A 10,197-nucleotide genomic window follows, 5' to 3' on the forward strand; every position below is an offset into this window, starting at 1 on the left:
GCTAAAATCTTAGCGAGAGAAACACAGATATACACGCGCTTGCGTGCACGCGCTCACACACACACACACACACACACACACACACACAGCCCATCTATAAAGCCTTGTGCCTTCTCTCAGGCTGTTTTTCTTTTTCTAGTCCTCTTCTGCTAGGGTACACGTGTTGGGGGAGGGGACCCAAGTCAAAGTTCGCAGAGCTCGTTCCTCTTCGCCAGCAACCCCGGCTAGGAGTTCCCGACTTTCCCTTTCCTCTCCCTCCTTTGATCTCAAGAATGGCCCCTTCATCCTCCTCCCCCAACCCGCCAAACACTCTATCTCTCCCAAATCTGATTGATGCCTACGTCTAGTTAGTTTCTTGGAAGAAGTCATCTTTCTATCATGTGTGAGCCAGTCCACACAGGGGCAGAGGGAAGGGTAGCTGGTGCAGTAATGACACCTCATATGAAACACAAACGACGATTATTAGATTATATTAAATTTTTAATGAATTATCAAGAGAAATAAGGCCATTTTCGTTTCCACTGGACCCTTTTCTTTTCCGTGGGCGGCTCTTCCCCGCACGGATCGTCCCCACCCCTCCGGAGCCTCGCAGCTCTAAGGCGAGCAGAGTTCTCAGTTAACTATTTAATATAAACAAACCGTGCGGCTTTAATAGAATTACCTCAGCCTGCTAGTAAATAATTTATAGTAGGCAGTAAATAAAATATGGTTCTGTCTTTAAAAGAGTTGTCAAATGGAAAACACCCACCAGAGGGATGTAAACCCTGAAGATTGCCATACTTAAAGACCCCGGTTGGGATCGAGAGCGGAGTAAAAGACAACGGGTTTTTATACTCTGAAGGAAGGCATTTGGTACTGCCAAAGCCGGAGCCCGCAGCTCTCAGGGAAGGTTCCCTCTGGGAGAGAAGAGACACAGGTCTTTTTCACTTAGCTGCGGGGCAAGTGATTAAAATGCAAAGGAAGGGGTCTGCATTTTCTGCATACCTTCCATTTGAAAACCTAGATGCTTTCTAATTTGTTGTCACACTTAATCCTTGACTACTCATCCAGGAAGACCAGGTTGGGACTAGATTCCCAATTCACGGATGGGTAAAAAAATAAAAATAAAAAAATAAAGGCTCCGAGGATACGTGTACATCTGCTGGGGATTACTAAGAAGACGTAAGAGTCCAGGTCTCTGTCACTCTGGCCAGTTGTTCTTTCCTGCGGTGCCCTCAGGAGTAGCTGGCGACCCCCACCACACACATTCACACAGTCCAGCCCAGCACACTAGCCCAGTTTTACAGCCCTTCTGCATCTCTTCTGTTTTTTTGTGACCTGATGACCCCCTAAATAAATTTTATGTCCCCCCCTCTCCCCTACATCACCCCGTCCCTAGAAGGCACATCCCCAGGTCTAAGAGGAGGACTGATTTATTAGCATATCCTCAAAGTTACCCCCAAGACAACCTTGACCATGAAACCAGAATCTTGAACACTTGACCTAAATTTCCAAGGGCATCTGTTTCCGTCTGTAATTGTCACCAGGCTTCATTTGAAATTCGATCCTGTGTCACTAATAGTATTAACAGAAGCTGAGGTCCAACCTTCGAACAGGAAACTGTTGAATATGATTTTACTTCCAAACGAAAGTAAATCAGTTTCTATAAACCTGCAGCAACTCCCTCCCCGAGTACAATAAACTATTGTCACAATCAATAAATCTCTGGTTTGGAGCAACGAAAATTAGATAACTGTTCTCTCTCTTTCTGTCTCTTCTCCCTCTTCTCCCATGAGACAAAGCCACTATTCAAAGAACCCGGCATCTTGTTAACCATTTCTGATGTCCCTCGCTGTACCGGCGCCTTTCAGACACGCACCTCTCAGTCATCAGAGAAAACCAGACGTTTAATTACAGCGACTTTTGTTCTACCATTACGAATAATAAAGACAACCTTTTGCTAGATACAATTATAACCCAAGCTGCTCTGACACCTGCACACACTGCATTTATCTCCAGCATGGTTTCCCTCTCCTCCTCTAAGCTGCCTTTGAATTTCTCCTTCTCTTCTGATCAGAAGATTTAATATGATGCAAGAGATAGAGTTCACGAAAATGCGTTCTCCCTTCTGTAGCTACATCTGTTCCGACCTATTAGGAAAAGTAAGGCATTTTGATACTAATTGCAAATAAATTGTGATGTGTTCACCGAGTAATTGATTTAATGAAGTTCACATGAAACTCCTGAGATTGCCCAAGTGAAAGGCCCCCTGGTGAGACTATTGTGGAGGGAAAGGAAGGTTGGTTTTTCGTTTTCTTTCTAAAAGAAGGAGGAGGAGGAGGAGGAGGAGGAGGAGGAGGAGGAGGAGGAGGAGGAGGAGGAGGAGGAGGAGAAGAAGAAGAAGAAGAGAAGAAGAAGAAGAAGAAGAAGAAGAAGAAGAAGAAGAAGAGAAGAAGAAGAAGAAGAAGAAGAAGACGACGAAGAAGAAGAAGAAGAAGAAGAAGAAGAAGAAGAAGAAGAAGAAGAAGAAGAAGAAGTAGTAGTGGTGGAGGAGGGAGAGGAAGAAGAAGAGGAAGAAGAGGAAGAACAACGACAACAACAAGTGGATGGTGGAGGGGGGTCAGCACAGATGTTACCACCGCAGTCAGTGCGGTGGCGGGAAGCAGCAGCAGGGACCGCGCCTCCTGCCCTCCCACCTCGAGCCCCCGGTTGGGACAAACGAAGCACCGGCGGCCGCGACTGGGCCCTGGCAGCCAGATATGCGCAGTTCAGTTACAAACGTGGGCCAAAGAGGATGAGTGAGTGGACTGCCAGCATCCTCGGAGCTGCCGAAGTTGCATAAGGCGCTGCTGCTAGGTTCTGTCCCCAGCGTCCCGATGTTCTCCGCGCCAACCTCTAAACCCCTTTCCCGTTCCAAAGGCTAGAAGCCCGGAGACTGGGGGAGAAGAAGGGAGACCAGGCAGCTCTCTCCCCTTTGGTCCCAACCCCCATATCGCAGCCGGGGAGAGAGCTGAGATAGCTAGTACACGCCGCCCCACGTGCAAGCCTGGGGTTCTGGTATGCAGGCGTTGGGACCCACCCCGGATCCGAGAATCTAGACAATGAACTAGACAATGAAACTACTTTTGGCACTCACATGGGCTTCCTTTTCAACCTTTTTGCTCAGAAAAATCGGCAAGTTAATGGGCCATGGCTTGCAGGGTGCAGAAAAGGAATAAGAATTTTCGGAACACCTGCTGTGTGCCAGAAGCTGTGCTTCACAATTAGCTCTCTCCTTCCAAGCAAAAGGTTTTATTGCTCCCCCTTAACAGATGCAGAAACTGAGGCCGGAAGGACCTTTGGCAGCAACTTGCCAACTATGTGCTTGCTGGCTACTCTGGGCCATCCGGCTTTTCAGGAAAGATGGCAAATTCTAGCAAAACCTCCCCTAGTGTGCCCCAAGAGCCCTCCAAATATTCTCCTGGGTAACTTAGTCTGGAGGGCGTGGGGGACAGGGCAGAACCGGCCACAAGTCCAGTTCTATATCTCCGAGTTGGAGGTGCACAATCTGTGGCTCGAATTCGGATTTTTTTGTTTCATTTTGTTTTAAAGAAACAAGAGCTCATTTGACTAATCAGAGCCAAGGCTGAGCTAGTGGCTGGCTTCCAAGTTTCTTGGAGTTGCCCTGCTGATTAACTTTCCCCGAGTTGCTTCCTCCTGGGTTCGGGAGCCGTTAATCTGGGTCCCAAAGCTCTTGCAGCCCATAGTGGGGGGTAGGGGAGGCACTGACTTTTCCCGGCTGTCGGCTGTCGGCTGTCGGATGCTGCCGGGACCCATGAGCTGGGGTGGAGAGGCGAGGGGTGGCTGTCTAAGCCTCCTCTGCCCACTGCAGAGGAAGCTGCAGTCACTCTGCACGTGGGAGAGATCGCCGGCTGGTTTTTGGTTGAAGCGAAGAGTTTAAAACTCAGGCAAATGCAAATGGTCAGCACTGGAGTCCAACTGAAGCCACGTCCTCTCTCCAAGGGTCAAGACGCAACGCGAAACAAAGCAAGAAATCAGCCCCTTACTTTCTCGACTTCGACGTTTCTAGCTGGGTATCGCTTCACATCCGGACCCAATTACCTGAGAAGCGAGTGGCACCCGCCACTGGTCTGTCAGAAATACCACCTTGTACCTAGACAGAAGTGGGCACCAAGTGCCCAGCCCGTTCTTTTCCGGGAAGCTCCACTCACTACACTTCTGTCTGGGACTGCCTGGTACAGGCCCACCCTTGCAGGGTCCCTCAGCTAACCACATTCGTTGGTTCAGCCAAAATACCTCTAATTTTGCCTTGGCAAGGCCTTTTCCCCTGTTATTTGAGATGCAGAAGGATTGGGGGCTAGGTTACCTCGCCCCAGTACGAGGGAACCCAGTTAGCCGCCCCTGCTCCAGCGTTTCTGGAACCCAAGAGAGTCTGGACATCTGGAGTCCCCACCCTTTGGGATAGGTGAACTGGAAGCAATTTTCTCCGACTCGAAGTCATGAGTACACTTTCTTTGGCTGTGAGTCCCAGCCCCAGCATTCGCTTCAGCACGAATGCGGGCTAGGAGGACCTTGGGCATGAGGGAAAGGGTGGGCTGGGGCTGGGAAGACTGGAAATCCTGGCCGCTACAGGCTTCAGGATTGGTGAAGGAGACGCCAGTAGGGAAAGAGAAGTTAGGATTTGAGCAACTTGACCGCCGGGTTGTTTCGCGATGACCTTTCCTCCCCAATAAGTGGCACCAGCAGCTTATAATTGCAGATGAGGGGCGTGCAGCTTTTGTGTACATTTTTCACATTCTTCGGGCCAAAGGAGAATTGACCGGGCCTTGCAAGGTGTGGGAGTCGTGGTATCCCGCTTAGTTTCAAGTTGCAGCCTGCTCGCCACAGGACTTCCTAATAGTGAGAGCAGCGCACCCCATGACTCAGCTGCACCAGAATCTGGATTGCCGGCTCCCTCCGCCCCGGCTGTAGCGCCTCCTACTGCAGGAGGATGGGACCCAGCAAGGCTCGGACCCGCGCGGGTAGGAGAGGGGGCAGAGGCCTCGCCTGAGATGCGGTCACCCGCGGGGGCTTGGCGTCTGAAAGTGCGATTTGAGGAGTTGAGAGTGGAGATTTACGATTCTAGAGGACAGAGCGTGAAAGGGGTATCATCATCAGTTTTAACTAAAAGAAAGAAAACATATCTTTAACAAAAAGAAGGGCCCTTGCCATTCACCCGCGTTGTTAAGACAACGTGAACTATCCTTGAAATGATTAGTTCCACTTCAAAGAAATTTACATTCAACGGTGAAAACGCTGCCTCTTTTTATTTATTCAAAAAGACTTTTCACTATGGAGAGTTATATGTCCCGTCCTTCTATTTATTTTTCTGCATTCACTGTGTCCTTGTATTAAATCAACAGAGAGAGGCGCACAACACACTCATTATGCAGGCCAGCCGGGGGTTCCAGGGACCCAGAGCTACAGGTAGGTGGGGCGGGGTAGGGGTGGGAGACTGGGATTGAGGTCTAAGACCACGCAGGTGCCCACCAGGCTGAGAGGATGGGGTAGAAAGTGAAGGTAGCATGTCCGTTGAGCCAGAAGCTTGCAACCTAAAAAACCTGACCCAAGGTCAACCCAAGCGCAGTAACCGGAGATTTTGAGAACTTTGTACTGTGGCTGGCACCCTTTACATTTTTTGTGAAAAAAGTGGACCTGAAATTCCCAGTAGCACCCCAGGAACATCTGTTAAAAATTGATCTGGTTGCCTTGGCGAAGCCCTTTCCCCTGTTATTTGAGATGCAGAAGGATTGGGGGCTAGGTTACCTCGCCCCAGTATGAGGGAACCCAATTAGCCACCCCTGCTCCAGCATTTCTGGAACCCAAGAGAGTCTGGACAATTTAAGCCGATCTCCACAAATTGAGAAGACAAACTCTACCTCTTAGAACCTTGGGATGTTTGCTCACACAAACATTCCCAGGGCCCACACGTCCACGCTCCAACCCCACTCCCAGGTCACCACTTGTTGACAAATCCAGAAAATCTCTAATCAAAGGAACAAAAGTAAAAAAGTTTAGAGTGGCACATCCTGAGGAGGAGGGATGCTACCTCTCTAATTCTCCCTGGAACACCTTTGAGCAGTGGCTTGGATATGATTTCACTCCCTCCAGAGAGTGAGCAGCAGCCACTAATTCTCAGCTTCACCTCATGAACACCCTCAGCCTCCTTACCCCCAACTCTTGGGGGCTCTTTTCTTCAGCCTAGGACTAAGTTTTTCTCAACAAGAACCATAATACTCATCTTTTTCTTGACAATATTTTCCAGTTTCTAATTAAATAGAAAAGAGAATCTGCATTAACCATTGTATTCGAGTGTGTCCACCTTTTTTCAGCATATCTTGATTCAACACCCCCCCCCAAAGAAACTTGAGCCCATGCCTTGAATTATTGTCAACATGAATTCTAACAGTTGTCCTTTTAAATCAGGTTTTGGGATTTCCCTCACAAGATTCAGAAGCACAGGATACTGGGCTAGGAGTTAAAGGTGGTTGCAATTTACCACATGCTAACAAAAATGAGAGTTGGGGTAGTGACTGGAGAATACCCTAATTTTTCTCGCTTCAGGAGATCTTTTGGTTGAATGAGAACTCAGGTTTTGTTCAGCATTCTGGAGCCTGTATTGTGTTGCTTCTTCCTCCTGGACCCTCTTGGATTTATTTCATCTTTTTGGCCTTATTTGTTTCTTCTCCTGTCCAAACCTGAAGCTTATCCTGACATATCCCCTGCCCTTTCCCTCTAGCTCTAATGCTCTCTGGGACAGTTTTCCTGTCCTCTCATCTCCTCACTCTTCAAGGAAAATGAAACTACAGTTGAGTAAGAACCCCAAGCAGAACTTTGGATGTGCCTACCCCTCAGATAGTTTAAGAGAATGTGCAGACAATTGCAAGATTCAGAACCCAACCCCACTCCCAACTAGATCTATGCCTTAGTCATAAAATTGACCTCCTAGAGACAACCAAATGGATTGGCATTTGCTCTTCAATGGTATCTACAAGTTGCTGCTGGCAGCAAATGCATTCCAGTGTTCATCCTTGTCAGGTTTCTTTGGAGGTGCCTCTCTTGGTATCAGGAAGGGAAGGAAGGGAGGGAGGGAAGGAGGGAGGGAGGGAAGGAGGGAGGAAAGAAGGAAGGAAGGAAGGAAGGAAGGAAGGAAGGAAGGAAGGAAGGAAGGAAGGAAGGAAAGAGAAAGAGGGAAGGAGGGATGGTGGGGGGCATGGTGGGGTGGGTAAAAGTGAGGGAGGGAGGAAGAGAGAGAGAGAGAGAGCGCGCGAGAGAGAGAGACCAGTAGAAAGCAATACTAAGAGAACACTGGGAGGCCTCTGCTTGAAAAGGCTTGAGAATGAGAGGCTCAGGGCTCCCAAGGCGACTCTGGTGGGGGGAGGGCAGGAGGAGGCGTGTGAGAAAAGTGACACATCCTAAAGCACACCCCAGGAGAGCTGGGGATCTAGGAAGGATTCTAAATGTATTTCTAATTACTTTCCATGCTCCCAGGAAAGGGGCTCCTTTTTAAGTTCTGTTTTAAAAGCTTGTTATTATACTGAGTCATAGTCCACATTTTGAAAGAGCTATTTATACATTTTAACTTTTTGTATAGGGCGGGAGGATGATAAATTTTATAAATGTACTTTTCTGGCACAATCTATAGAAAATTAGAAATTGGAAAAGCCTTTAATAATAGTTTCTCCGTTATAATAACTGATGAATATCAAAGACATCGATTTGCCAAAAATGTTTACATATCATAAGAAATAAGGAAACTCATTCATTTCTTGTTTCTGTTTAATCTATCTCTCAGGTAGCTGAGGCCCCAAATGTACAAGTGCGTATTATGCAGATATGACTGCAGAGCAGACATCTAGTCAGCAGAGGGCACACTTGTCACTGTCAAACCCTATTTCCAGATTTGGAGGTGACAAAGGTAAGTGCAGAAATGGTGAGCATCATCTAATTGGAAAGGAATTCCAATGGAGAGCTAGAAAATGATTTTTTTAATTGTCTATTTCTTGAGAGTAAACACAAAGAGAACACGAAAGGACTTGTTGTTGAGTTTTATACCCATATAATTTTCAAAAAATAAAAATATCTTAAGACTAGAAAAACAGACGTTTATAATCTTGACTTGATCGGTATGAAGCTGAGAGCAGAGTAACTAACCATTGAATGAAGACCTAAGGTTTCCTGTGTGTCCATGATACCTTGAAACACTTAGGACTTCTCAAAACCAGGAGGCAGCTGGAATTGCTACAAAGAACACTAAATATGACATTGAAAGTCCTTGGTTCTAGTACAATCCAGTGAGTTCTCAGGCAAGTTGTTGCTCCTTTCTGAATCTCAGTTTCTTCATCGGCAATATAAAGAAGTAGAAATGGAACTAGGTCATCTTTAAGGTTCCTTCCTGCCGTAACAGTGTATGATTTTGGGAACAAAATGAAATCTGAGTCCACCTAGAATTTAATCTTCATATTCTAGGATCCTCAAACCACAGGTTGTAAGAGTGACATGCAGGAGGCAATGAAAAGTAGCAAGCAATGCTGACCACTTTGTGATGCCAACTTTTTGTATTATCTAGTCTGAGAACTGTTTTGAGAGCACTTGTTCTTTTGTGGTAGAAATGATAGAATCCAAGATGCTCTCAGGCTGGACCCAGGCTGCAAATAAGTAGCAAATAGAAATTCTTAAGGCAAAAAAAAAGCCAGAGGCCAGAGCACTGTTTACAATGGTAAAGCTGAGGTCCTGGAACTAGCCAGAATACTCAAGTTAGAGTGGATCCTTAACATTCCCCTGGGCTTGGTCTAGAAACCTTTGGGAACCCTCAGATTCAAGAATGCCACTGTCATTTCTGTTCCTCAGATATTTTCAACCCAGAGTGAAGTTTTGGTTTTCCTCTGATGAGCAACTGTTGTACTGATTTGAACACCTGAAGCAGTTGCTTGAATTGGGCTTTCTTGTTTCTCTCTAGAGTGTATGATAGATTTGTTTACCACAAAGAGTAGGGCCGCCACTGCTTTTGTTTTTGCACTCTTAATTGGTATGAAACTTCTAAAAGTGACAGCAACAAAGTCATTTGCAGCTGTAGGTGTGCACTTGCTAACTGGCTGAGTGGCTTAGGACATGCCACAAATAGACAAAATCATGAAATCCTTGAAGGCCTAAGGTCTACCGTGCTCTGGATTCTGCCTCCCTCTTTCCCCTCCACTTTACTTCCCAGCTTTATGTGGCCAAACTGTGGGTTCATAGATTATGAAGCTGCAGATAGACTAGCCTGGCTTTCACCAAAGTTAGGTGTTTGGGAGCAAGTGCTATCATTTACCTTAGGCCTGCACTGTCCAATACAGTGGTCACATGTGACTATTGAGCACTTGAAATGTAGCGTAAATTGAAGTATGCTGTAAATAGAAAAGGCACATCAGATTTTGAAGACTTAGTACAAAAAGAATGCTAAATATCTCATTAATAACCCTTACAAAGATTCCTTGAGCATTATGTTTAAACTTCAAAGCAAAGAGTCTTCATGAGATTTGCATCCTCTGAAATTTGATTATAAATTTTCTGCAAATATTTCTCCAAACTTAAAATACTAGTACTTAATATACATATAACCTGAGCTTGTTGATAACCTGGCTTTTTTTTAAATGGGAAGAATTACTCTGAATGCATCCAGGCTGTGACAGAGTTGGGAGGGTCTCAGAGGATATCGTGCCAAGCCACATCTGTCTCTCTACCCTTCTACCTGCTGAGAGGAAAAGATGCGTTCACACCCAAATGACCTAAATATACAGTTATCACTCCTCTGTCATCCTGTAATGTTGACTCCAGGAGACAATGAACACCTTGAAGACTGGGCCTGTCTTAATCACTCCTGTAACCCCAGTACCCAGTGCCAGGTCTGGCACTCAATTTTGTTGAACTGAACTATCATTCTGGACAGTTATGGTACTGAACTTGTCCCTTCCCTAAATACTCGTGGTTTTTTTCTATTTATTTATTTAACACACATCCATTGCAAGTATGAAAATGGAAGGGGAAATGTTTAAGCAGATGGTTCCCTTGTAACATTTTCAAAAAAAGGCTTATATCCTGAGTATCATTTGTTGAGTGTTAGGCACTCTTCTAGGTACTCAGAACACTTTCGTGAAATAATAGACAGTCTCTGTTCTCAGAGAGCTCATGGTTGACAAT

Source organism: Rousettus aegyptiacus, unplaced genomic scaffold (genome assembly GCF_014176215.1).
Source record: "Rousettus aegyptiacus isolate mRouAeg1 unplaced genomic scaffold, mRouAeg1.p scaffold_m13_p_9, whole genome shotgun sequence".
NCBI classification, from domain to species: domain Eukaryota; kingdom Metazoa; phylum Chordata; class Mammalia; order Chiroptera; family Pteropodidae; genus Rousettus; species Rousettus aegyptiacus.